This window comes from Anoplolepis gracilipes, chromosome 1 (genome assembly GCF_047496725.1).
Source record: "Anoplolepis gracilipes chromosome 1, ASM4749672v1, whole genome shotgun sequence".
In the NCBI taxonomy this organism is placed as follows: Eukaryota; Metazoa; Arthropoda; class Insecta; order Hymenoptera; family Formicidae; genus Anoplolepis; species Anoplolepis gracilipes.
Window position 1 is genome coordinate 1,985,001 of NC_132970.1, and position 26,978 is coordinate 2,011,978.

General features: G+C 35.2%; 1 protein-coding gene and 1 long non-coding RNA gene across 9 annotated transcripts in view; both read right to left on the minus strand.

The window, feature by feature from the left end:
* Nucleotides 1–26,692, minus strand: part of LOC140667539 (uncharacterized) — a 27,425-nt gene extending 733 nt beyond the window's left edge. The window contains exons 1-3 of the long non-coding RNA XR_012047045.1: nucleotides 26,397–26,692; nucleotides 23,749–23,828; nucleotides 1–699 (exon numbers count right to left, since the gene is read on the minus strand). The exon at nucleotides 1–699 is cut by the window's left edge and continues 733 nt beyond it. This is a non-coding gene — a long non-coding RNA (uncharacterized lncRNA). The remainder of the gene's footprint in view (nucleotides 700–23,748; nucleotides 23,829–26,396) is intronic.
* Nucleotides 1–26,978, minus strand: part of LOC140667496 (serine/threonine-protein phosphatase 4 regulatory subunit 1) — a 139,467-nt gene that overhangs the window by 67,777 nt on the left and 44,712 nt on the right. The window contains exon 1 of one of the 8 annotated variants that reach the window (XM_072895565.1): nucleotides 13,998–15,047. The exons of the other annotated variants lie outside the window; for them this stretch is intronic. The gene's annotated coding sequence lies outside the window, so the exon portion shown is untranslated. Of the gene's footprint in view, nucleotides 1–13,997; nucleotides 15,048–26,978 lie in introns of those variants that run through there. 8 annotated transcript variants of the gene reach the window in all.

Sequence of the window (26,978 nt, forward strand, 5' to 3'; positions counted from 1 at the left end):
CCCGCGCACCCGTCGCGTCTCGCGCCCGCTTCCTCTTATACTTATTCGAACGACGCAGTTGCTCCCGCGGTAGGTACCCGCAACTGCGTCGTAAGCTTCACCGCCGAGAACGAGATCTGCGTACGACGGTACCGCTTCCTTATTCGACGCGCAGCACCGCGCAATTCGACGGGAATCCTTCCGACCCGCTCCTCCGCTCCTCCTCTCCTCCTTTCCTCCTTTCCTCCCGTCTCGCGAGCCGCCTGCGATGCACAACACCGTTGTGCCCATCTTCTCGCGGACACGACACGTCGGAAGACGTCAATGAACGTAGAAGCCCTCTCCTCCTTGTTGTTCGCATACGATAACTGATAGCGATGACCGGATAAATAGCATTCGCGCGACTCAAATCGAGTTACAATCGTTTAACCTATCGACAACTAATTCAATTTGCATTCTTTAGAATTACATATAAAAGATTGAAATAATAGGCATCTGTGTACTATATCTAATCTTTATGCGTAGAAATGGCTAAATGCAGATCGCGCGTCTGTCGATACGTTTTGCATTCGGCAAGTCAGAAATATTATACTATTACATTATAGACACAAGGGATTTAAAACTTGCGCATATAAATAAAATAAATAATTGCAAAACTTACCGCGTATATGAAGCGCATAGTCATAGAGATAAATCATGCATGTGTGTGCTGAGACTTACCTAGAACAAAAGCAATAAAAATTTATAAATATAATATAATAGTAAAAGATTAAGAATACAATAATAAAAAAATACTAAACTTAATATAATATAAACTATAACAGTTATTCAGCATCGATATTATATTTCCTAGGAAAATATAATTTTTTACGTTTTATTTTATTATTATTTACAAGAACAATCTCAATTTTTCAAAATCGTTCAACGTCCTAGTAGCCTGAGAAAAAAAAAAATTCACATACGAAATGGACGTCCTGTTCGGAATTTTGTGAAATATATACTTTTCTTTTCTAAGTTCGTAAGATCTTTCTTCTCTTATTGTTAGAGGAAGAGAGGTAAGGCAAGAAGTGAGCGATGAAGAGAGAGAAAACGAAAAGAGAGACGAGAGAACGAGAAAATCGGAGACGCGCGAGAAAGATCCTAGAAGCAGCAAACCGTGCGCGCGCACGAAAGAGGGAGAATATAAACGAGGAATCGGAGAGAAGAAGATGGAGAAGGCCGCGGTTCGGATGAAAGCGGACAGAGGGAGGTCGCCGCCCTTCCAGGAACCCTTATAAACTTGGACCCGATCTCTTCGGGCCTTTTTCTCCCCGTTCCTACTACATGCTTGCGCGACGCGACGCGCGGCACAATCCGCCAGAGTTGATCCCTTGTGCGAGCACGAACGAACGTGCACGCAACACGGCTGCATGCGTGCGAGCAGGCATGCACGCACGCATACATGCACGTATATACACGTATCTTCTACCACTATTATGCGCTCACTCTGCTTCCTCGTAGATGCCGAAGATTTTTCCGCCGATTAGACCGAGCTTTCGTGGTCCATCGCGTGGGAAGTTACACCGATCATCATTCACATATATCCTTTTATTAAAATGCTTTAATAACATATTTACTGTATTTTTAATACATATCAAGCAAGGCTGTGTGCTATTGAAATGAATTGTGGAAACTGAACGAGTGAGAAAAATCGCGCGAATTTTTCAAAATCTCGATTAGAAATAATTAATGAGGAAATAATAAATTAACAGTGTTCGTATATCAATATTTCATTATTATAATATGCTTATAAAGTAATACTATTCATGAATAATAAAGTTAGTTTTCTTCACATCTATAATCAATTTTTTTCTTTATTTATTAAATTTTCATCCATCAAATTTTTATCTTCTTTCTGTATCGTTGTGGTTATAGAGGAGCTTTTAATTTGTTAAGCTCAGAGAAAAATAAATTTATTAGTCGACAAAACTGAAAAAAAATCTAGAGGTATCTGACCTTTTTACCTTTATAGCAAAGAGTTGTTTAAGTTTAAATTTAATTTAAATAAAATCTTTTTTTTATAACGAAGAAATGGATTTCGCTGATATATTCTAAACTGAAATTTACAAATCGCATGTATAATACATTATTGATTCTGTTTATTTAGTCGTGTGGACACTTGTAATTATATATAGATTATTCACGTGAATAGCAATTGTGCAAAAGCTTTCGCTGTCTTTACAAACGATTTAAATGTCGTAAGATGAAGTTTAATATTTAGTACAGCATAGAAGGAAAATAGGAGCATTTTTCTGACAATGGTTATAAATAACAAATTATATATGTTTTATATAGTGTTACATATATTTAATGTTTTCAATAAAAATAATGGCTTGATCAATTATTTAAGAGAAAAATTACATATGCGATAAGTGAACGTTCGCTCGCTGACGCAAGCATCGAAGGGTTAATCGTCCGACGAAAATGTGTGGGGAGACGTTTTCTCGAAACGGATTTCTCGAATCCACCCGCGCGAACTTGAGTTAAGAACGTGAGGAAAAACATCTACTATTTGACGACGACGACGACGACGGCGATGCTGTATGCGCCCCCGGGGGCGGATGAGAGAGCAGCGAGTAAAGTAATCACCGGCAAAATTGGTTGACGAGATAGTCAGATTGGCCGCTGGCCACTTGGCTGCTCGATTGTCCAGACACGCCTCCGGCGAAATGAAATTTGATTTTGTCGGGCAATTTCGCGCCCAAATCAACCGCCTCTTTCCCCTCTCAAACTCCTCCACCGGTCCCTATCCCGTCCCTTCTTCCCTCGAAGAAGCGATCGTCGGGGCCCCATACCGTACCGGAACCGGGGGGGTCAGATGCGCGACGGGGAGAGGCAAAGGAAACGACAGAACAGAGAGAGTCGTATCTCGTAACTTCGTTAAGAGCCGCACTCTCGCGGTATTGGCCTCATTGAACGCTCAGGAGCATCTTTCTGAGCGTCGAGTGCACCCTTATAAGTTCAAAGGGTGGATACGAGGGGTTAGGTCCCCTTCGCGCATGAAGAAAGGGGGCAGAGAAGGTGGCGGCTAAACACGGTGTCTGAAAGGACTTCTGGAAAACTATCACCAGCTGACGGAACGCGTATACCAATGGAGTATCTAATATTTTAGATTTTTTGACGCAAAAATTGAAAAGCCTACGATTATTTCTTAAAGAAAAGCGAACACTATATATTTCAAGACTATTTAATCCGGAAAAAAATCTTTCCTACTACAGTTTTTCGTAATATTCTCAAAATATGACAACTTAAAAAGATATAAAAATTAATACAATTAAAAGTAATTTAAAAATATAGGTACATACGTATTTTTAATGATTAGATGTTTTGTATGTCACTTTAGAAAAATGTCGAAAACGTTCTGTATTAGTTACATTTTGATGAATGATATCGCGAGACGTTCTGCTAAATTGTACACACCAAGAACCCAATTGATGCACGAGAAACAAAAGGAGTTTCCACCTCCGTTCATAAGTGTGTGTCTCGGCGGACATGTGTTTCTTGATTAGGCGCCAGAGACTGCTGAAAATTCGATTATACAAGGAGGTGCGAGTGCGCTTTAAGAGGGACGGCAGCCCATGCATTATGCCGTGCGTTTGGATAATTCAATTTCTTTAAAGTAATTACTTGTTGCTTCCACATGAAAGTTTGTTTCCATTTCAAAGTGCGAGCAACGCGCCAATAACTTCACCTCTTTGTTGAATGCTTTTCGCGTTGAATTCTCCGTCTCTCTCTCTCTCTATCTCTCTCTCTTTCTCTCTCTCTCTGTTTTTTAATAAAATTTATGACAAATTTGTTTCAAGGATAACAACAGATTTTAAACAATATTTAATAATTCTGTTTGTTACATTAAAATTGAATAATGATAACAAAATTCCATAATAAATACCAGTAAAAAATAACCGGAGATTTTTTAAACCTATTATATATATATATATATATATATATATATAGAATTCGCGATATATTATCAATTTACAATAAAATAAAAATTTTAGGTATACCATTATATTATTATAAATTATAAAAATTTTTTAATTAAAAATTATATTAAATTGTCGAAATGTTTTCCTTATTTTTTTTATATATATTTAATATCTAGTATATACTAACTTTTTAATTAATTACTATATTGTAGTAATTATATTGTAATAATCTTATTATTATTTATTATTATAATTTATTTTGTCACTTATTTAATCAATTTATAAATTTTAAATTTTGATGATTGTATATAATTTTATAGTTTAGTTTATACTTTGACGATGCGAGAGAAAGGAGCAAAGACTATATAGTATATAGAATGCCGCGCAGCCGCCATTAATACGCTGCGCTAATATAAGACGCGTCAAATTTGAAAGCGACAAGACGAAAAGAAAGAACACATTAAGATCATCGACAAAGGTCTTCATCAGAATGAATCTTTCGCATGTATATATTTGCAGAGATGGTTTATAACTTAGTGATTATTACTGGCATTATTTAATCGCCGATTGTCTTCTGACAATCTAAATTTTACCATCACGGTAAATATGATACCGCTATAAAACGTGCACAGTATTGTATGCAAATCACGTTTATCTAAGGGAAAAGATGTTAAGAAAAGACAAAGATAATAAAGACAGCATTTCTTAAAATCCGCACTTTGCATTTTATACTCGATATTTTATTGAAATTTATCATGTTAAAAAATAAACTTGTAGCGTTTCAGAATAAGCGGTACATATATATTTTTCATATCTTCTTTTAAGATGCATTGTGCTCATTTTTTCAGATATCAGATGTGCTTCTCTCAAATTGTCACTTTATTAATACACCCATTTAAATGCAAACACTTCTCGACTAAACGAAATGCGCGATCGTGTTATTACGGAAGTATAAATCGTCGCGTATGATCTCTCAAGTATTTTTCGGATAACTTTATGACACCGATACGATAATCATATTCTTGTCGACAGTATCTTTAGCCAAAACACCAGAGAATCGGTGAACGATGGCAGTCGGCCGACAGTGGAAAGCAGAAACCCAGCAGGAAGCGAGCCCTCATGATCTTGGTTGCCTATTTTTGGCCAGACTTCGTAGAATCGTACAGTTTCTCAGTCGAGTTTGTAGGCGCCGCCGCATTCTTCTATCATGCACTCGATAACATCAAATTGTCGATAATAACGATATTATGTGCAGACACAAATAAATTTTCACGTGAAATCGAAGCATTTTCCGTTTAAGACTGGCTATTGCGCGAAATTGATCGAAAAGTTTGACAATAAAATTCTATCGATTGCTTTCATCGCATCGCTTAGACTTTATAAGTCACTTAGCTTAATCAACTTCTTGTTTCTCTTTTTCTAGTTTTAAAAAAAATTTTATAACTCTGTAAAAAAAATGTAATTGTACGGAGACCCAATCAACTAAATTAAGATTAAAATTGATTACAGAACACTGATGAAAATAAGTTTTAAGGGATAACCCGATTTCGCCGATATTTTTCTCGCTTCCTACGTCTCTTCAGGGAGATAAAAAGAGGTTTATTAGAATCTCAAATATAGAGATTCATATATATTTATTTAATATAACACCAAGAAATCGTAAAAATTTTTATGAAACTAACGCATTACCATCCGTTTATCTCTTAATGATTCGAGAGATTTTTAAATTGTTTTCGATTATCGTCCCAATCCAAAGTTCTTTTTTCAGATACGAAAAAATAAGATTAAAAATAGTAGAAATTTAAAAAAGAACGACATATTATTCGCAAATAATAGATAAATACTGAAAAATATTTCAGAAATGAAGAAACGCGATATAACTTAACGATGTCATTCGCAAATAATAAATAAGTAGTAAAAGATGTTTGAAATTAGTACTTTATTTTTTATTTTTCTATTACTCTATAGTGTGCTTTTCAATTATTCTAAAAATTTCCATTAACTTTGTTCTTTTACTAGCTGATAAAAAATCGATGCTTGATTAAATTATGCTTAAAGTACTTTATGAAATTGTTTGAATAATCAAAACGCTTCAATGAATAAAAGACATTCAAATAAAGTATTAAATCATTTGAATAGATTGCAAGATTAATGCAACAAACATATTATTCAATGATTATGCTTATTAAAGCTAGCGTGTACGTATATATCTGCAAAATCGTTGCATTAACGCGAATAATTTAATTTTTTAATTTGACAACTGATTTAAAATGATTGCTATTTTTCCGAAAAACTTTTTTTATCAGTATGTTTTGAGTATTATTATGCAATGGGTATTAACACAAAATTCTACAAAGATTCCAAATAACAAGAAAAATTTATCAAGTCGAATGATTACTATGTAATTAGGGAGTCAGGGAAAGGAGAAGGGGTAAGCTGGGTCGATGAACCCTTGTTTCTGAATCGCGGCGCCATAGCGACCCCTAAATCACGACTGCCTAGGTACGTGGACGATGGGGCTATCGGTACTCTATCTTTCGTATACAGAGTATAGATGCAGGTGGGCTGCGTGCACGCGCGCATTTTACGCAGTACGTACGCACGATTGCGTGCCTGGCACGAAGCGCGGGCCACGCGCGCCCTACGCGGCAGTCACGCATCAAAACAAACCTTCCCCCTTTCCCTCGCGCAATCATTTGAGTTTCTCGAACAATTTCTGGTATTTGAATGATTATTAATTATGGATACCCAGGAGAGTTCTGATAGTTTTCGCGATGTAAAATATTATTGCAATTTTGGCAATTTTCAAAAGCTTCTGTAGAAAGAAAAGGATAAAAAAAGAAAGGTAAGCAAGAAAATAATATTATGTCTCAAAAAAGAGATATACAAAGAAAAAAAATTATCATGAAAATGTTGAAATGTGAGAAAATTTGTCTAGAATTATTTTTTTTTTTTAAATTTATTATTGCTAAAGAGACATTAATCTCTTTTTTTATATCTCGTTTTTGCTTCTAATAAAATTACATAGGTAAGTCCGAGGAACTATGATAATGATAGGTTTTTCATAACACTCTCAACTGAAAACCTTTATGTTAAAATCACAAAATGATTTTAACATAAACTTTAAATTTTTTTCTCTTTATAATTAACAAAACTAATTAGAATTATGGGAAAACAAATTAGACTTCTGATAATAAAAACATAAAGTCGCTATCTGAATAATTTTCAATTTTACAATTGTTTCGTTAGCTATCTCTCTTATATAACGATCACCTCCGGAATTATCTTATGTAATTTTCTTAGAAGCAGGGTTAAAAAAATAAATTAATATCTCTTTAGCAATAATAAATAAACAGTATTATTATATTTATTATACAGAGCTAAGTGTGAGGAAATTGTCGCAGTAATTCGGGTGCAATTGAAATCCTGAAAGACGTACAGCTATAAAGATTTAAAATATCTAATAATATTTGTATAATAAATGTAAATAAATGTATAATAATATTATACGCAACATGAATAGTTGGATAATAGCTAGCTCAAAGAAAAGTCATGGCATTTGTACAGAAGTTAAAACTAAAATAATTTTGAATTTCTCAATGTTCTAGATATGTACATACTGTTGTCATCGTGCCAGTATACTTTGTCTTAAAAATAAATACAACATACGGAACAATTTTCTATGAATTTTAAATATTGCAATTTAATATAAGGAAAATTATACCGCTTTTAATATTTGCACTTGTATTATCGATTCGTCCGAAATATAATTCTACAATCTTTCGAGCGACAACATTCGCATATTTTGCAGAATTGTTTGATTCTTCAGACACGTATAAATCTTAAAATCCATTCATGTTTTACACAAAGATAAAGCATTTCAAACATGAGTTCGAAGAGCGGAAATAAGATCCACATTTGTCTCAAGTCCTTTTTCGAGACTCGCGCTTGAGGGACAATCGCCTTGTGTCTACAGGCACGTAGAAAACAATAGAACAATATTTGCGATCGAAATGCACATTACGAATCAACTGCGCCGGAATAATTATGGTAGTAAACGAGAGCCACACAAATGCAATCTCCGTTTATTCGACCACATACTATACGCTTCGTCGATTATTGGCTCGCACAATGCCAACGCAATTAAACAATTGGCATCGAGATTCTCATTAATAATAGCGACTGAATAATTTTTTATCCTTACTTCCAACTCGATATTTTTCACAATTCGTGCAGAGAGCAAACCAAAGTTCGTACAAATCACAAATTTAATTCATCTGTCCTATGTTTAAAAATTCTTACATTTAATGTAATAAATTCAATTACGACAATGTATCACACAATTTGTACATCATAAAGTGTCGGATATTTTAAAAGATTAAATTACTTTTTCGAACCATAGATATAGAATATAAAAAAATAGCGGCTGCTGGCGAAAGCCAAAATATAATGGAGTAGTTTAATATTGATAAGTAAATATTTTGACGAATTCAGTTTGGAAAATATAAGTAAATTTTTGTTAAATTTTAATTCGAGCCTTGACCATAACAGAAATTTAAATTTAAGACTGAATTATAAAATACTCAACATTAAAAATGAAAAACTTGCGATATAAATGATATTCGTTCGTCCAATTATTTTTAATGTATCAAAAAATTTGTAAATTTTTCAGTGCATTTTTGCTTTAGCAAAATACTTCAAGTAGATATCTCTTGTATAGGAAAATTTCAGTGTTTTCGATGATTTTCATAATAATTTTCAGATAAAAAAACATAGAAAAATAAAGTCTACCTGAATGTAGCGAAAAAATGTCTAATAACTAAATTTGTCAATAAAATTTAACAGATTAAGAAAACATCAACTAATTTATCGCAAACTGTAGCTGAAAAGGTATTCAGAATTTTAAGATATCCTACATTATTACGCTACACTCAAAGCAGGTAATGCAGATACAGCAGCGGACCGCACATGCTGTTGACCCGATCGAAGAAATCGCGATAGAGTCGTTAGAAGTACGATAGAACGGCCCGTTCGATGGCATATTACAACTTTAGCCCCTCTGCCGGGTGCTAATTTACTTTAGCCGCATCGACTTTTCCGCGAAAGCATCCATCAAGTTCCATTACAGCTTCCGACGTCCACTATTCTCGGACACACCCCTTTCGCATTCGCCCTTAAGCACATAATATCGTTACCCTTCCCTGCCGACAACGGGTTACTACTACGGAGTTATCCAAGAATGAAGCGACCAGTTCCGGTAGAACGATGTCTCTGAACAAATTTGCCTCTATCGTAAGAGATTGCGATTTTACTTAATTCTATGAATATTGTAGATTTAAATCGAATTATATAGATATAATTACAAAGAGATATATAATACGAAAAGTTAACATTAAAATAATTACTTAAAGATAAACATAATGTTATTATTATCTTTTATCCAATTCGATAGATGATTATATGTTTATTATTATACTCATATCATTTCTTGTATTTTTACTAAATTATATCTAATATATGGAATCAAACATAATTGTTTGATTACTATTATTATTTATTATATTTCTGATAAATAGAGATTTGTTGTTCGATATTTATCAAACGTTATATATTCGTAATATTAATTTGAAATTGAAAAGAATATTTGCCAAATTATTTTCAAAATTTTGCTATCAATTAATTTTGTACATTTTCATAAAAAAATATAAAATGTTTCATTTATATTGCTAATATATGAATGTTTCCTCTCTGTGTTGCTAAAATTATATATATATATAAACTATGTAAAAATGTGAGCTTGGCAGTGTTCGAAAGTTTTGAGACTTCTGAAACGTCGGGAACTTTGAAACAAAAATCGATAGAACTTTACTAACGGTCGTCTACTAGTTTTCTTTAAACCCTCCGACCGGTCGATGCACGTGGTAAAAACATGCGTGTATCACGTGTTCACAACACATATACGCCAACCGGAAAGGAGACCCGCAAAGTTTATTGCGACTTTTGAATGTGTTTATTTGGTAAATAGATAAATAAAGAAAGAGAAAAGATACGGACAATTCTGCGATATTGACACGTTTAACATTTAATCCTTACATATCACGTTGGGATATCTCGCTGTAAAATATACGTAAACATATGTATTTAACACATGTCTTGTGACAAATATATACTTTGTAGTTTATTAAAAAAAATTCGCAAAAAAGCACACATATGCAAAATGCCAAACGAAATTTGAAATTAAAGAAATTAATATCAATTATATAAATAATATTATTACAGTTTTTTTAAATTTATATTTTATTTTTTATTATTAGTCGTTTTAAATATTCTTTTAATATTTATTTTAAAAATCTTATTTTTTACCATTAAATTAATTTTGCAATAAAATTTAACGGTATAAAATATTTTCTACTTCGGTCTATATTTTTTTGGTGGTCATTTTTGGAGACCAACAATAGTCCAACACTTGTTGGAATTGTGTCTTTTATGCGCAGGAAAAAAGTCAGAATTGTCTCAAGGCACATGACGAATATTTTCCAGCTTATTCTTCAGCGATATTCAATGACTATATAAAGTACAATTAGTTCATTAGAAAATTCTGCATCATAAAATTAACTTAGAAATCGTGGATAATCATTGACGCTTCTCGAGATCGCTGCCTCAAAAAGATCGTCCACGTGTTTTTCACCGCGCCGCCATTTTGCCCGTCCGCCGCCATGCCGAACACACAAGTCGGAATCCCCACCGCCAACATTCGTCTCTCTCGGGGAACGTTCGTCTCGAGAGACGAGAAGGGAAGTTTCCGGATTCATGACTCGAGATAACACGGGCGAATGAAAAATTCGCAAACCCCGATTTCGCAATCGCGCGAAACGACCGACATGGTCGTCGTCGCCGTCGCTGTCGCACCTAACTCTCTCGCGAAGGTCTTTTGCATCGCACATTGCGGAGCAATGAATCTCAGCGTCACGCCGAGTGATTCGTTCTCGCGTTGCGTCGCAACTCGATGAGTCACGGTCCGCTTTCGAGCGCGTTATCGAGGTCTATGCCGATTTTCGAGGCTCGGTAGCACTACCGCCTGACTCGATCCCAAAGTGAAACGCTTCGAAAAAAAGAAAGAAAGAAATAAAAGAAAATGTGGACATATAAAGTAAGAGACGAAAATTTCAATTCATCAAAATACAATTTTGATATTAAAAAATATAACGCTTTAAAAGTATTTTTTTAATTGATTAAAATTTAATTTATGTCAATATTATTGAATAAAATTCAAAATCTAAACGCGTGTATGACGGGCGTAAACTTGTGAACTGAACGTCTATTTTATAATACGTCGAAACTATAATGATTGTCTTTCATATTCTATAACCTTCTCTTCTTTACAAAGTATTTCGCGTATTTTAGGATGTGTGGCGAAGAAGGTTGAAAGAAATAGACAGAGAGAAATAGAGATCGATGGTCCCAGTCCCATTCTTCAAGGAGAACTCCGTTATTTCGCAAACGCGACCTTACCTTCCAGGAATCGCGTCCTTGAATGATGGAGGTCATCGGCTCGGAGAGGAACTCTCGCTTGTCTGCGCTGCCATTACCCCGCCGTCGTCGTATTACCTTGCCTTGGCGAATACGTAGACGATCGATACGGACCGTCGAATCTCGTGTCCAGGATCTCATAGTACTGGCAATAACGACAACGACGGTGACAACGCGGTGAAAATGACAAATTTTCAAATAGTGCATAGAATAGCAATAATGTAGAGAGCTGCTCTTTACAATCTATTTAACTATGTTTTTACACTAGTTCAGCGTTCTATTTTCTAATTTCTTGCAAATACGAATTACGCAAATTATTTCATTCTAATCATTTCGTGTCTAATTATTTGATGACTTCGTTTAACAACGTATAATTTTTTCTTTCGTACAAAATAAGTCAACATGCAACGCAATAATTATTATAATTTTTTATAATTTATAGTAATATATATTATTTTTTAAGACAGGCGTATTGAGAAATAATCTGTTAGTTATAATTTAATTACTTCTTTTTGCAAATTGTTATAATATTTTTGTTGCTGTACAACAACTTGTTTGTAAAAGATTAAATAAATTATAGAAAAAAATTCCATTCCCAGAATTTCAAAGCATCGATGATTTTCGAGTCAAATAATCGGAATACCTTCCACGAGGAAATGCGAATAAATAACAAAACTTAATACTCACATAAAATTTCTACACAAATATATTTTATTTTGATAGAACTTGTTAAATGCAATAAAATTTAAATTAATTTAATCTTCTCAGGCTAGAACTATATTTCTAAAATATCTACAGAAGAAAGTTTCTCGATATTATTTCCCTTTCAACATTTTACTAACTTTTATGAAATTACACACATTCCAGCACGAAAATGAAACAACGAGTTAACATTTTTGGAAAGGCTCAAGGAGAACATGCGCGAAAAGCACAGAGTTTCATCCAAACAATACAAAAGTTTAAAAAAAAAAAAAAAAAAAAAAAATTTCCAAGATTTAAAACGCCTATTGGACATCTTTGCGACATCTCTCGGATGTTCGCGTCGTCTGAATATAAAGGGGGCCAAATCTATTAGGAAACGTCGCGCGCGAATGTGGCGGACGACTGCTTATTTTCACGGCTGATCACGTCTGGTCGACTCGTTACCTCGTGACATTTTTATCGGTCCGGCGGCATTTTTGGACGCGTCGCGATGGTGAACAACAATGAGTGTGACTCGCACATTCGAAAATAGAGAGGCGCCGCCGACCTCCGCTCGGATTGTGCCTTTGAAGACGACGACGATGGCAGCGGCGAAACGACGTCGCTTATCATTATCCGCCTTATCGAGCATTATGTAAGCGTCGCCCACGTCATTCGCGACAGTCAAGGGGCCCGTAAACATGCGCGCGAAGAAAAAAAAAAAAATAAAAAAGCGATCGAAAAGGTACTCGTGACGGGATTCACAAATGTTTTCGAAATTGTAGAAAAGAGAATTTAAAATGTCGGAGAACAAAGATGTCTTCTCTCATCGAATAATAGGATAGGTATACAAGGATTAGTCACTCAGGATACCGCCGGACATGGAGAAACCTTGCGAATAAAAAGTGGATTAATGAACTCCCTGACGTGAAGGAAACAAAGAGCACTTGGCCCTGCGAGCAATTATACTCGATTTTCATGAGCTTATATTTCACTTCATACACAACGTAGTATGTGAATTGAAACTTTAAAGCGAAATGGCAAGAGTCAAGCGTATACTTAACATAATTGTTTTTTTTTATACATATAAAATCTATTATATGTAATATATATATCAAAACATATGTGTCAAATATATTTTTAATTACACACACATACACACATACACAGACAGAGATGCACATTTCATCTAATTATTATAAGAATTCTAAATACATCATCTTTGTATCTGTTAAAGACTGAAATTTTCCACTTATCGTATGACTTTTTTTTTCACGAAAACGAGAAAAGTAAATGTGTAAATACTTTCTTCACTCATACATATGTATCTATTACATCTCAAGTTTCAAAAAACTTGTGCATGTGCATATGTAATGATAAGGTAATAATGCAGGTAAAAGTAAGAGAGTGTTAAAAAGTTTTCTACAACATCGCGGTAATCTGCGCTGAAGAATTCGCGCTCGAGTTTGCGATTCTTTCGAGTTGTACGGGAGAAAGGGCTCCTCTTTCAAACACGTATATATACGTCTGTGTCGGACGACGACGCTTCTCTGGCGGCGCCGCCGACGCCGACGCCGACGCCGCGTCGCTGCCGCCAACAACAACGTCGGCGGGATTTCGCGACGTACCTACTGCGCAGATTCCTCCGTGTCACGCGGTCGCCTGTTTGCCGCGTGGAAAACTTCGCACAGTCCGCGGCCGTTCGTTCTCGCGCTCTTTCGTCCGCGCCGACGGACTTGCCGATCGCGAGCGAATCACGGACAGTCTTGGCTCATTTTCTTCCCTTTCTTTTCCGCCATTAATTAACACGCTTAAATAATAGACGCGCATTTCGTCACTCACCTTTATCTCGCCATTTCCATTTTCCCGCCTCTCTCGACCTCCCCCGTCTTTTCGACGTCGATTCCATATCTTCGTGAATCAGTCCTGTCATCGTGCGTCACACTTGGATGCGATTACCGCACTCCGCGTCGTAATATCGGTGCGTCGTTATATGTATAGTATCACGTCGCGAAACCGTAGTAATACTCGGAACCGATACTTATAAGCTCGCGTGTTCCATCGTGAAACGGCGGATCTCTCTCTCTCTCTCTCTCTCTCTCTCTCTCTCTATATATATATATATATATATATATATATATCTTTTCTCTGTTTCTCTTTCTCTCCGACGAACGATAAGCGGAGTACTATCATCGCGCGTCGTTGTAATTTTCCACGTCCTTTCCGTGTCGCCGGTATGACCTTCACTTATTTGGACGATTTCACAAGCGCGTGAACGAGCCATCGCATCGGTGAAAAGACGCAAAACGACGTGCGGCTAATGCGCGATATACGCGACATTGCGTGCGCAGAAGCGAGGCGCGCAGCCGACAGACGCAATTCAGAGTTGACTAGAGAACGACGACGATGACGATGACGATGACGATGACGGCGACGGTGACGATGACGACGCTGGCGCACACGTATACCGCTCGTGGTCTCTCGCATTACACGCTGGGTGGCCCGGCTTTGCGTTACCGCGCGATTAAAATGGCTGCTTGTGTGTATCTTGTTTTCTCTCTCTCTCTCTCTCTCTTCCTTTCTTTCTCTTCCTCCTTTTCCCGCCGCGCGCATACATCCATCTATCCTCGCTCGAGCAACGGACTCGACACCGTCGTCGTTTTCGTCGCATTGTCCTCGCGCGCGTTCCCGGAATCACGCGGTCGCGGGACAAACAACGCGAGACAGACGCGAAAGAAAAATAAAGGGAGAGGAGAGCGCGCGCGCGCACGACAATGATAAACAACGATGTAACGTAAATGGAAGCGTATATACGCGGTGGCACACGCGAGTTATAGTAGACACACGCGCGTGAGAAGCCGCGTGGGACTGCGCCGCTAGAACCAACGTCGCGGCGCGCGCGTCGACGAAACGAAGAGATGCGACGCAGGCCGCTACCGTCCGCGCCACGCTCGGCCGTCGCCGGAACTACGAGAGTAAATAGCGGACCGACGACGGTGGGCCGCTGAAGGAAAACGGGTGGGGTAGGCTCCCAGGGAATGGGGGGGGAAGGAGGGGAGAGGAGGGAACACGCCGTGCGTTCTCGAGCCGGGCAAGGAACGCGAAAAGGGAGGAAGGAGGAGGGGATGAGGGGCGGTAGCGGCGAGAGGGGGAAGGGAGACATCTCGAGAGTGCGTCGGGCCAAGTGCGCGAGTGTCGTCATATCCGGTATTCAGGGTGGCGCTGTACCGAAGCCGAGAGGCGCGGACGAGTATGTGTGTAAGCGCGTAAACACGTGTGTGCGTCGTATGCGTGCCGCGATAAAAGCGACTGTGTTGCACATGTAACCGACAACCGACACACGCTCGTGCGTACGTCTATGAACTGCCGTGAGGGCAAGGTGGAGGGTAAGGTGGAGAATGCGTACGGCGTAATACGGCGACAATGCGATCACGGCGCGGCGATGAGTTCCTCTCTTTCTCTTTCTCTCTCTCTCTCTCTCTCTCTCCCGCGCGCGCGCGCGCGAATTCACGGAAAATTATGTTTTCTAGGAGCACAAGACTTTTGTCGCGAATACGTCCTGTATCGAGAAACATTTGGCTTTCAGGAGCGTCATTACGATCATGATGACGATAACACTGACCAGGTCTCGCTGCAGTCTACTATGGAATTTCATATCTCGGAATTTACATATAAAATAGTGTTTTTCAATGAAAAAAGTTTTGCAGAAAAAATTTTTAACTTGATTTAAAGTTTTATATATATTTTTATTGCTAATGAAGACTGTACAAAAAATACATTGACAAATATAGAATTCTAGTTCCTCTCTTTCTCTCTCTCTCTCTCTCTCTCTCTCTCTCTCTCCCCTTTAGTCATTGATGCTCAAGCCTTGGAAAAAAAAAAACGTAATGACGTCCCTGATTAGCCCATTCGCCTTCTCAAATATCTTTATGCACACCTTGCATCCCATCATGAATAAAAAATACGATATTTACAATCAGAAAACACACATCGGTTGAATTTAATTATTTTATGCTGAAAATCTGCTTCGAAAACGAATATGCGTGCAAACATGGTAATCGTTGTCTTTTATATGTTAGCAACGTGAATAAAAAGAGAAGCATAAACGCTTCTTTCTAAATCTTCAATATTAGAAGTGTTGCTGTATACTTGAAACTTTGAACGTGACGCCTTTATAAATCTCTGTACTTTTTTTCGGAGCTATCATCCTTTTCAATATCTCCGAAAAGAAAAGCTTGAATGGAAAGTTCTCTTTTTCTCTTTCTCCCTCTGATATTTTATTAAAAAGCAATACATACAGCAGAAACTGTTATTATTATCGTATTGTAATAATTTGAATATTCAGTAATAATGGAATTGCAAATTAATGACAATTATTGGTAATCAATACATAATTAACTCGCTGTAATTAATATCGCACATTACCAAGGAAATCCTGATCATTTTCCTTGAAATTATCGCAGAATTACTGCCGAACCACCTTGAACATTTTGATGACTATATGTTATCACGTGGTTAGCGACATCACGAGTACACGGCAGTTACCATTTACGAGAATCGATTAGATTAAAGTTCAATTCTTTTTTTTTCCAACCTTAGTGAAACCTTTCAATTATTACGACCGATGTTACCAACATTCCATAATCTTATACTTGAAAGGTCTACATTTTTTCATTGTCGTCTTTGTATAATTTTTAGTTTCAATATCATAATCAAACATTTTTCTCTCTTCTCTCCTTTAGACAGATTGCTTTATATATATATTATTTTATACATCTTTTACCAACTATAATTATCATATCTATTATATTTAGAAAATAAAATTTTTTCTTCAATATTTGTATAATAATATATTATATTATTATACAAATATTCTACGGAAAGCTTTTACGAGCAATAATTTAATGCTGAAATATTTTAGTTATATATATTTTAGTGTGAGTTTATTATATTCTTGGTTTTATCAAATGCAAAGTTTTCATTATACATGTGAGCTTTTTAGAATATTGCTTATTCTCATAATATATTCGCACAATTTGTTTTCAGGATTAAATTTCGTTAAACCTAGCAAAAGTATAAGTATTCCGGAGTCATTCCCGCATGATCGCGTCGCACCTCAATGTTTCTCGATGACGTTCATCGACACGATCGCCGATGACGTTCGAACGACCAGGAATTCGTTTCCTACGGTTGATACCGTAGGTTATTATTGTTCTTGATGAACGACTTCGGCTCCTAGATAGGTAACGTGACGCGTGACGTCGTCCGTTGCGGCCCGTTCGCGCATTGCGTCGCGTCGACAGACGTCACGCGTCGCCGTGGCGACTAGAGCGATTCTCGATAATTTAACTTTTCAACGCACTTGATAGAGAGATGCAAGCCAAAATTTGCGGCTGATACACTGACAGAAATAAAGATCGAAATGTGAATGTATCAGTTAAAATAAACTGATCGAAATATTTGTCAAACGATTTTTGCTAAAAATGGAAAGCGTATATTTTTCTTAAACTTATTCGTCATGAGTCTCAATCAAGTGTCACACAAATTTTCGAACATTAAAAGTTACTACCATTATAAGAAAAGAATATTATACATATATTAGATGTGGGAAAAATTATGGAAAAATGAAATATTATTATATTAATATATTACTTTATAATAAATTATAATTTAAAATTTAATAATTATTGAAAACTGTAAATTAGTGTAATTTTCATAACAAAGAATATTTTATACGACTGCAAGAGTAAATATCGATTTATTGGCTGTTCACATTAAAAATTCACAAAATTTAAATCGAGAATTAAATTATTTAATTCTGAAAATTACTATTAAACATTTCTTATAAATGTTTCACGGATAATATTAATGAAAATACGTGATCGATAAAAGTGGATGTATCGCTTGATTATTCAAACGTATGCATGCGTTTAAAACTTTTTGTTTTGTATTATCCCTATCACTTCTGTTATTATATTTTCTTATGAATCATCTCGTATACCTACTATAACGTATATTAAATCTAGAGCTAATGAGATTTGAACACACTCTGCAGAATGTTTTTTTTATCCATTAATCCAAGATAGATATAGATTGAATGACAAATGCATCTATATTTATTTCTATAATCATGTATGCATATATATTGTACAATAATACGTACAAAATATGTATATTGTAATAAATATATTTTTAAAGGTGACATGATGTATACCACAACAATATTTGATGATTATGTGTGTGTAAATTACAGTAGTAATTTTATTGGAAATAATATTTCTATATTTATTGCCGATTTCAGTATTTTATGTAGAATTTTTCTTTCATTAATCTCAAATCATGAGCGGACAATTAACAAAATCAAAAATTTTTAATCTCTCTAACTTTAATGTATGCGTTATAATTATACATGTAATTATACATGTAATTCACTTTTTACAGCTATAAATCCTACACATATTCAGCGTTGCCTGCTGAAAGGCAAATATGTGACGAAAGTAATATTTTCACTTAATAAAAAGTTGGAATATATAATAATATGTCTTATAACCAGACGTTCACTGTTGCATCTCATCTTACACGTATATACTCGCCTTTTTCTCTCGAATTGTCATGCATGTGACATGACGTTTGCGACGCGTCGACCCGCGTGTACGATGTTATAATCGCAAATGTGATAAGTCTATACTGATTAGACAAAAAGTTCCTTCAACTTTGCTCGATAGCTTTACTTTCACTCGTATCCTGAGTATTCGATTTTCACAATCGCTAGAACTTTACACGTAAATACGATTCGTACATCATGTGTCTCGGAAAACATTATCGACGACATGTCAATAATAATTAGTGATTAAGACAGTTGCTAGTCCGTTTTGAACATAATTCATCTTTTTATATCGTGATATCATCGATTTTACTAAAAAACATTTTCAAGATTTGATAGAAGGGAGCAAAAAAATTCTTCAACTATAATCATGGTGAGTAATCTTTTACCATATAAAAAGAAATTAATTTCATAGTTAATCGCAACAAGTGAATCAAGTATTTTCTTAAAATTCTGCGATTCGTAATCTTAGTTTCGATGAATTTAAAAAATAGTATTGTATATCTCGCACACAAACATATAGTAACTATTACATTACGGAAGAGTGAGTCGGTCTATACACGTGATATAATGTCACAAGATTGCGTTCTGCGAGTGATAAATAGATGAATGGCGCTTCCAAGTATTTCGATGATTCAAGAAATGCTCGTAGTGTACGAAAAGAGCTTCTTGATTAAATTACTATTGATTGACTAGTAGATGACTAGTAGAAAATTTGACGTACGTTAGCAATTTTATTTAAGAATAGTTGCGTGAATGAAATTGTGATCTTGAATAAAACGTAATTGAAGTTCTAAATTAAATTCTTTGTTAATTTCTCTAATATGTTATTGCACAATATAAGTGATAATTATAATAATATATGATAATATGTGCTAGTCAAGATTACGTCATTGTATAAGAGTATTTGTTTAAAAAAATAGAGGCATGTTTCGTGCTTGTTTGTGTGAACAAAAAGTTCAAATAATCCTGATTTGTCCAATTAAGATTTAAAGATACTTAATTTTTGTTTATCTTCAAGTTTTTAAATATTGCAAATCTATTTATGATAAAGATACGATTTCTCTTTTTTTTCAATTGGAATACCGTAGTTGATTCAAACCAATAATTAGCGCAAACAAATAATTCCTCTTATCCACTACGTACATACTTTTATAACACGAATGAATCGCGTGATAATGTCAAATCTATGTTCCAAAGGTTCGTAATATTTGATGACATCGTCATTAACATTAATTGCAATTGTCATCATATCACACATATACACATATATGTATATTTGATAATGTAGTTTATAAAAAAAGAACTTCGTACAATTACTCGATATTTAAAAAAAAAAAAATGCATAAATTTCGAATAAATTTCTTGCATTTAAAAAAAAATATAAAATATTATCTGTATGGAAGAAAAACTATAATTTTTATTATTTAAACCATTTTTATCGAAGAAAAAACTATACATTAGCATGAAAAACTGAAACAGTGAAACTATAAAAAGCACTGTTAATTTCTTCGTTTTTTTTCTCAGATAGTTGCATAGATAAAACTAATCCCTTTTTCGATATCTGTTAAATTTGTTTCTGAAAAATAAAACTTTAGCAATTGCATTTTATTTTTGAAAAATAATCCATTTCAAGCACCGTCAAATCATCAGAAAAAAATTTCAAAATGTATTATTTTCGCAATCAAAGGATTATTTTTATAGCCACGGTTTCCGAACGCGTTGTGTTGTTTGTCGTAATCAGCTGTACGGTCTAGAACCGATTCGTCTGACGCGAAGCGGTGAGCAGCGGGAAGAAAGAAAGACGAAAAGTTATGAACGGAGCCGTATGGAGGAGGACGACGACGACGGAAAGGAAGAGAGTATTTTTAGCGGTTACACATTTTGTTGTTGACTGCGGGCGCGACATTAAATCGCGCTCTCTCGCCGAGGAGTGCGTACTGTTTAACGCAAGCGATTTCGTGCGTATACACAACACTCGTAATCTCGCAAGAGACCTCGACAGAATGAGATTCTTCTCTACAAATGAAACAGATATAGAGCTCGAAAATTCATGAAAGTGAGCAAGTTATTGAGCCATATTTTTCTACTGTCGTTTCTAACGTAAATTTACTGGATTGATTGAAGTTAGTAAAGTTAATAACAATTAATGTACGACAATTCTAATAATCTTTTTTATATCGTATCAAATAATTGCGATTATGCATTCTGATAATGATAAATGCCAGATTTTAAAAAATTTTAATCAAGAATCAAACTATTCGGTAAAGTGAAAATATCAATAACAGAGAGAGAGAGAAAGAGAGAGATTAAAAAGAAACCTAAAATTTAGATACTACACGTAAGTTTTTCTCTTTTATAATTTCTCATTTCGTACCACATATTTTTAACGTATATATATATATATATATATATATATATATATATCACTTTAATATCACTACTGATATCTATTAAGATATTGAGAAAAGATATGGATATTTTCTGTTAAGCAGCAGCCGCCATACTTGATTTGTAGATTTATTCCTTCAGTTAGATCGCTCGTGCCGGTTAATCGAGTCTGAATCGTCGTCGTCGTCATGATCATTCGTTGTGAATGAATTCGTTATCTAAGAAAACGGTCGTGACCCGCCTCGCGGTGTTGTGAACCGTACCGCGTGGGGTCAGTCGCGTCACGAAACGCGCAAGAGGAGGCACAAGCTGAATGCATGGAATTTACGTTATGCGTATATACGCAGATATGTAACCTTTTGATAATTTCTCGAACAATTCTGTAACGGGCAGTCATGCCACTAATTGTGCATCTATAATTCTAATCGCACGGCTACGTTAAAAATATGTGGTACGGTTATGTACATAAAGGATATATATCCTTTAAAATATCAATGTTTTTATTGTGTTATTTAAGTAATTAGAAAAATCATCTCTATTTACAAATTAAATATATATACAAAATCATTCTATCCTTATTTCTGCATCAATAATACAATATTTTTTTTTAATTACTAGCTTATATCAAATGACAAATCATCGGACAATGAGATGAAGACTAAACAAATGATAGATAGAAAATAAAGTGAACAGAAGTGAGAGCAATATACTACGTCTGAGTCGGTAGCGGAGCAGAAAGAAAAGAAATAAAGGAGAAAGAGAGAAAGAAAAAGAGAGCGGTCGATGCGACCCAAATAACGGGAACTCCCACGTGCAAACCGCGACCAACGCATTCACTTTCGTCAGCGAATAACAGAGTCGAGATCGTCTATGGACTGCCAAATGGGACCAGATGGATCCAGCGAAAAGCCATACGTACGAAAAAAGTGTAAAAATTAAAAATAAAAAAATAAATATAAATATAGAGAAATATATTATATACAAGAAAATTAAAGATTAAATTATATAAGGCAACTTGGTCATTTAAATATCGACAGCTCTTGAAATAAGCCAGTTCGATAATAGTTGAACAAACATGTTTTGATTTATAAGAATCAATGAATAAAAAATATATAAATAAAATAAAAATTAAAAAATTAAAAAATTAAAAAACAAAATGTATGAAATAATGTATCAAATACTGTATTAAATAATATATCAAAAATATTTAAGTTACATGCACAACAAAGTTGAAATCCGATAGCTCATAAAAAAGTTTAGCGAAACTTGCGAAAACGTCCGTGCTTCGATTTTGATAAAATTTTACAGGCACGTAACATTTATTATATAAATGTAATCAAATGTCACAAGTATGAATAAGTATATGCGATAACGTCCAGTTTCCGAAATATTCAAACTTTAATTATCTGGTTACAATAAACAATTTTTATGATATCGATATGCGAAAAGATTATTTAAACTATTTAAAAATAGTTTGCTGTTTTAATGCATTGATTGTACATTAACGGATCAAAATATCATTAAAAAAGAAAGAAGACATTTTCTTATGTTTCTGGGTATAAAACAAAATCAATATGATCAATAATAACAACTAAAAACTAATCTAATCTAATCAAATTTAACTTAAACTATCATAACCTAAATACGTAATTAAAAACTATCATAACTTATTGTTAAACGAGGTCTGTATAATTATATGGTTTCGCATCTGAAGCACCAGGTGATATGAGCTAAACCTCGCTTCACGCGAAAAGTTGCAAACCGATGTAGAACCGTACAATTATAAACCTCGTTTCGCATCCGAGGCACCGGGTGATATGAGCTAGACCTCGCTTCGCGCGAAAAGTTGCAAACTCGTGTGGAACCGTATAATTATAAACCTCGCTTCGCATCCGAAGCACCGGGTGATATGAGCTAGACCTCGCTTCGCGCGAAATGTTGCAAACCCATGTGGAATTATAAACCTCCCTTTGTATCCGAAATATCGAGTGATATTGAGTTAGACCTCGCGTCACATGAAAAATTGTTATTATTATTCAGATGCTAATAATATCCAGAAATCTAAAAAAATGAACTTTTCCAATTTCTAGTTTTTTTTTCTTAATATTAGTATTTTCACACACTGATGTTTAAAGTCTTGTAACACATTAATGCAGTAAAACAAAATAGCAAAATATTTTTAAATTCTAACATTTTTCTAATGAAAAAAATTCTAATTTTTTTCATGAAAATCTCAACGATTGTTTATTCAACCAGATAATTCAAGTTTAAATAGAAACTGGACATTGTTACACATTGTTCGCATTTGTGCGGTATTCGATTATATTTAGCGACTGCTATAAAATTTTATGAAAATCGAAGCACAGACGTTATCAGTATAAACAGTCAAAAAGTTTATATTGATTGTGCGATAATTATAGTAAAAAAAATTATTATGAGAGAAATAATTTTATAAAATTATAGTAAAAATATTATCAGATGTTATCAGCAAAAAGAAATAAAATTATTAATCCTAAATTTCAAAAATACGTAGCATGATACGGACGGAGAAAAATATAATGAAAAATACATTTTCTTTATAATGGACCAATTACTCACATCTTCCAAATGACGAAATTCACATTCTTGATGAATATCCGAAAATCCGAAATAATATTTTTCTACTTTGAAAAACTTACCTGAAACAAAAAAAAGAAACAGAAAATCGATTTTAGTGATATAAAAGAAATATGATGCAATAAAAAATTAAAAAATCAAAATATTACTATATTTTTTTTCATTCATTATTCGATATAAGGGAAAAACAAATGTGGTCATTTTTTGTTTGATAAGAAATAATGAGTTTTTATGCGGAAAAGTGTGACAGAAACTATTCATCCTTTATTAATATCACTGGTTATTCATAAGGATATTTTGTACGACATTCTGTCGGCCATGTTTGCGGAAGACGATTTGGCAGGAGGCGTTCTTTGGCATCCATGTCGCAGCCGGCGTGCCAGCTTGTCGCGATCAGGACAATGATCTCGTGTTGTTACCTTATAGCTTAACATCCTCCGATCTCTTTTCGATAACTTTACAATCTCCGAAAACATCACCATCGTGTTATGACGTGCTGTTGCATCTGGCTTAATTTTGGATCAACCTTCGCTTGGTTCATCCCCCTTCTCACTTTGCCTTTCAAAGTAAATAAAACGCGCATTTAATCTCTTATTAACACTATCTATGTCAGTCATCTTGAATTGTCATTAAAAAAACAGACGTGCGAATTCCTGTAATATATTTTTGTGCATTAAAGCTTTAAATATTATAAATGCAGCAGCGATTGACAAAATCTACGAAAATCTATATAGATGTAGTTTCAACAATCTCTCATATTTTACTACATATCTTTCGTTAAATCAGCATGACTGAAAAAATTATGCATATGAACATGGATCGTAAAAACGAATCACGTATATTCTCTTGCTTCCGCAATCATAATCCAAAATGAATAGCTATTGAGAACTCTCAAGCGCTAATGACAAGTTTGATTAAATATTGGTTCAAATTTTTTTTCCTGTTATCTTTCTGGGCCGCGTGTGTTACGGATGGATTCGCTCATTACGGGATGCCCTGTAAGTATACAGGAAAGCATCCGAAGACACGCGCATCTGTCACCTGGCGCTGCGTGCTTCCCTCAACGCGCGTCCTGACTCACTCTATAATTGCGCAACACGCTGGTCGTCATCTTCATTATGAGTCATCGTCATCGTTCTACAAGGAGCTCAATCATCTCTCGTAACGCGACGTCTAATTATATGTTAGAAAAATTTATGTCTCGCGACTAATTTAACGTCACGCCCTTTAAGATCTTAGAAAAGGACTGTTTAGTTCTGCGTAGTGTTTTTCTCAGACTCTTGCCAGAAAATGAATACAATTTGTTTCTGCTACAAAGTGTTTCATGATTTGAAGGGACTTAAGTCTTTCATATAAATATTCTTTATATATTTTTCGATAATACTAAATCGATTTAAAATGCTGTTTCCTTTTTTTTAAATTAGAATGCTCGAGATAGTAAACAATAAGAAAACAATAAACTTTCTATAATAAATCTATGATAATCTATAATAATTATAATATTTAAAAAAAATTATTTGACAGATCAGAGTATATAAATTTTCAGATCAATAACTAGATATCAGTTTAAATGTTTTAAAGATTAATTTAAACAATCTACTAAACGATGTGGGTGAATATGCATTATAATTAAACATAATATGCGAAAGTACATTATATCAGCTACTTAAGATCGTCCGCCATTCGGGGAGAGAGACGGGATGGCTCACAAGAGAAAGCTCAACATGCCGAAGGGTTGGGCAGAATCGAAGATGATAGAGTGAGAGGTCAGAGAGGACGAGGATAGACGTGGAGGAGTAGGAGAACGGAGGAGAGGAGGAAGATGGAGACAGGGAGGCTTAAGCAGGGGGCAGCAGGTGATGCGCCAGGTGGAAAACGACGGCGCGTGCGCCGTTTTGCCCCCCGCCTTCCGGTCACGTGCCCGGGCTCCACAACCCCTCGACCTATCATTCTCTCTCTCTCTCTCTCTCTCTCTTTCTCTCTCACATCGAGGTATATTCTTTTTTGTTTGATTTCTTCTTTTTTTTCCAAAGCCGTCAACTCAGATACTTCGGCACTCTCGTTCGGCTGCGGCATAGTAAGTGGCAATACGTAAAAAATGTAAATGTGTTACGTATCGCACGGGCACGCGCCTCTTAATGATCGTGTTTAAATTCACGGTGAGTTCGGCAAACGTCCCAGCAGCGATTTATTAAAGAAATATATATAACGTTATATAGGAAAAAATTATTTGTTAAATATTTAAGAACAGGAGAAGAGAGGAAGAAGGGAGAGAAAAGGCGCGTATACACACGTAGAAAAAGTTGAAAAATTATTTTTCGCGGTGAATTAAAATTGGCACACTTCTTACTACCAATCGTGTCGATTTTACTGTAATATGTCAAAACAACAACCGCGCCGGTGACGAAATGAGAAACTTGTTTTCCTGTTGTGTTGCCGCTTTTGGCGGCAATATGCATTTCTTGCCTCGCTGCGGAGACTTAGCAGAACCGACAGATGCTAGTCGGACGGAAAAAGTAAAAAAGAGTAACGCGGAGAAGATGGGGGATGAGCCTCCACTGCTCGCACGACTGTCTGCGCGGTGTCGATTATCTTTTGTATTTATTTGGCCGGGCTTTTATTGCTCTTACTCGCGTCCGCTCTCTTCTCCTCCTTCTCTATCTCCTCTTTCTCTTCTTTCTCCTTTCGCTCTTTTTCGTTCGACCGCGAAAGCACGTACGCAAGGCATACGAACGGACAGGAAGTCAGATAACCATCGACCCTTGTGCGTCTGGCGTCTTGGAGAAGCGAGCCCTTCGCGTTCAAAAAAGATTCCTCCTCGCACTATCCAAATCGTGACACTCACATAAATGCGTGCTCGTGGTATCGAAAATATTTATATCGGACACGCGCTGTCTAGCAATTTCCTTAAAGATTGGAGGGTTTTAACGTTATGACAAACATTACGTATATATATATATATATATATATATATATATATATATATTATATTTACTTTCGTGTCACGGGTAAAGGCAATCTGTTCTTCCAGCATATCTGCTAATATCAAAACAAGTTTATATTGTATTAATATTCTTCGATTTGAATTTATTCTAGAGAAAACCATCAAAGATATTGATAAGAATTGAAATATAGAGAATTATTTATACAACGATATCTCCAAATATTTATAGAAAAAAATTAAACATCAAAAACAAGAATAAAACTAAGTT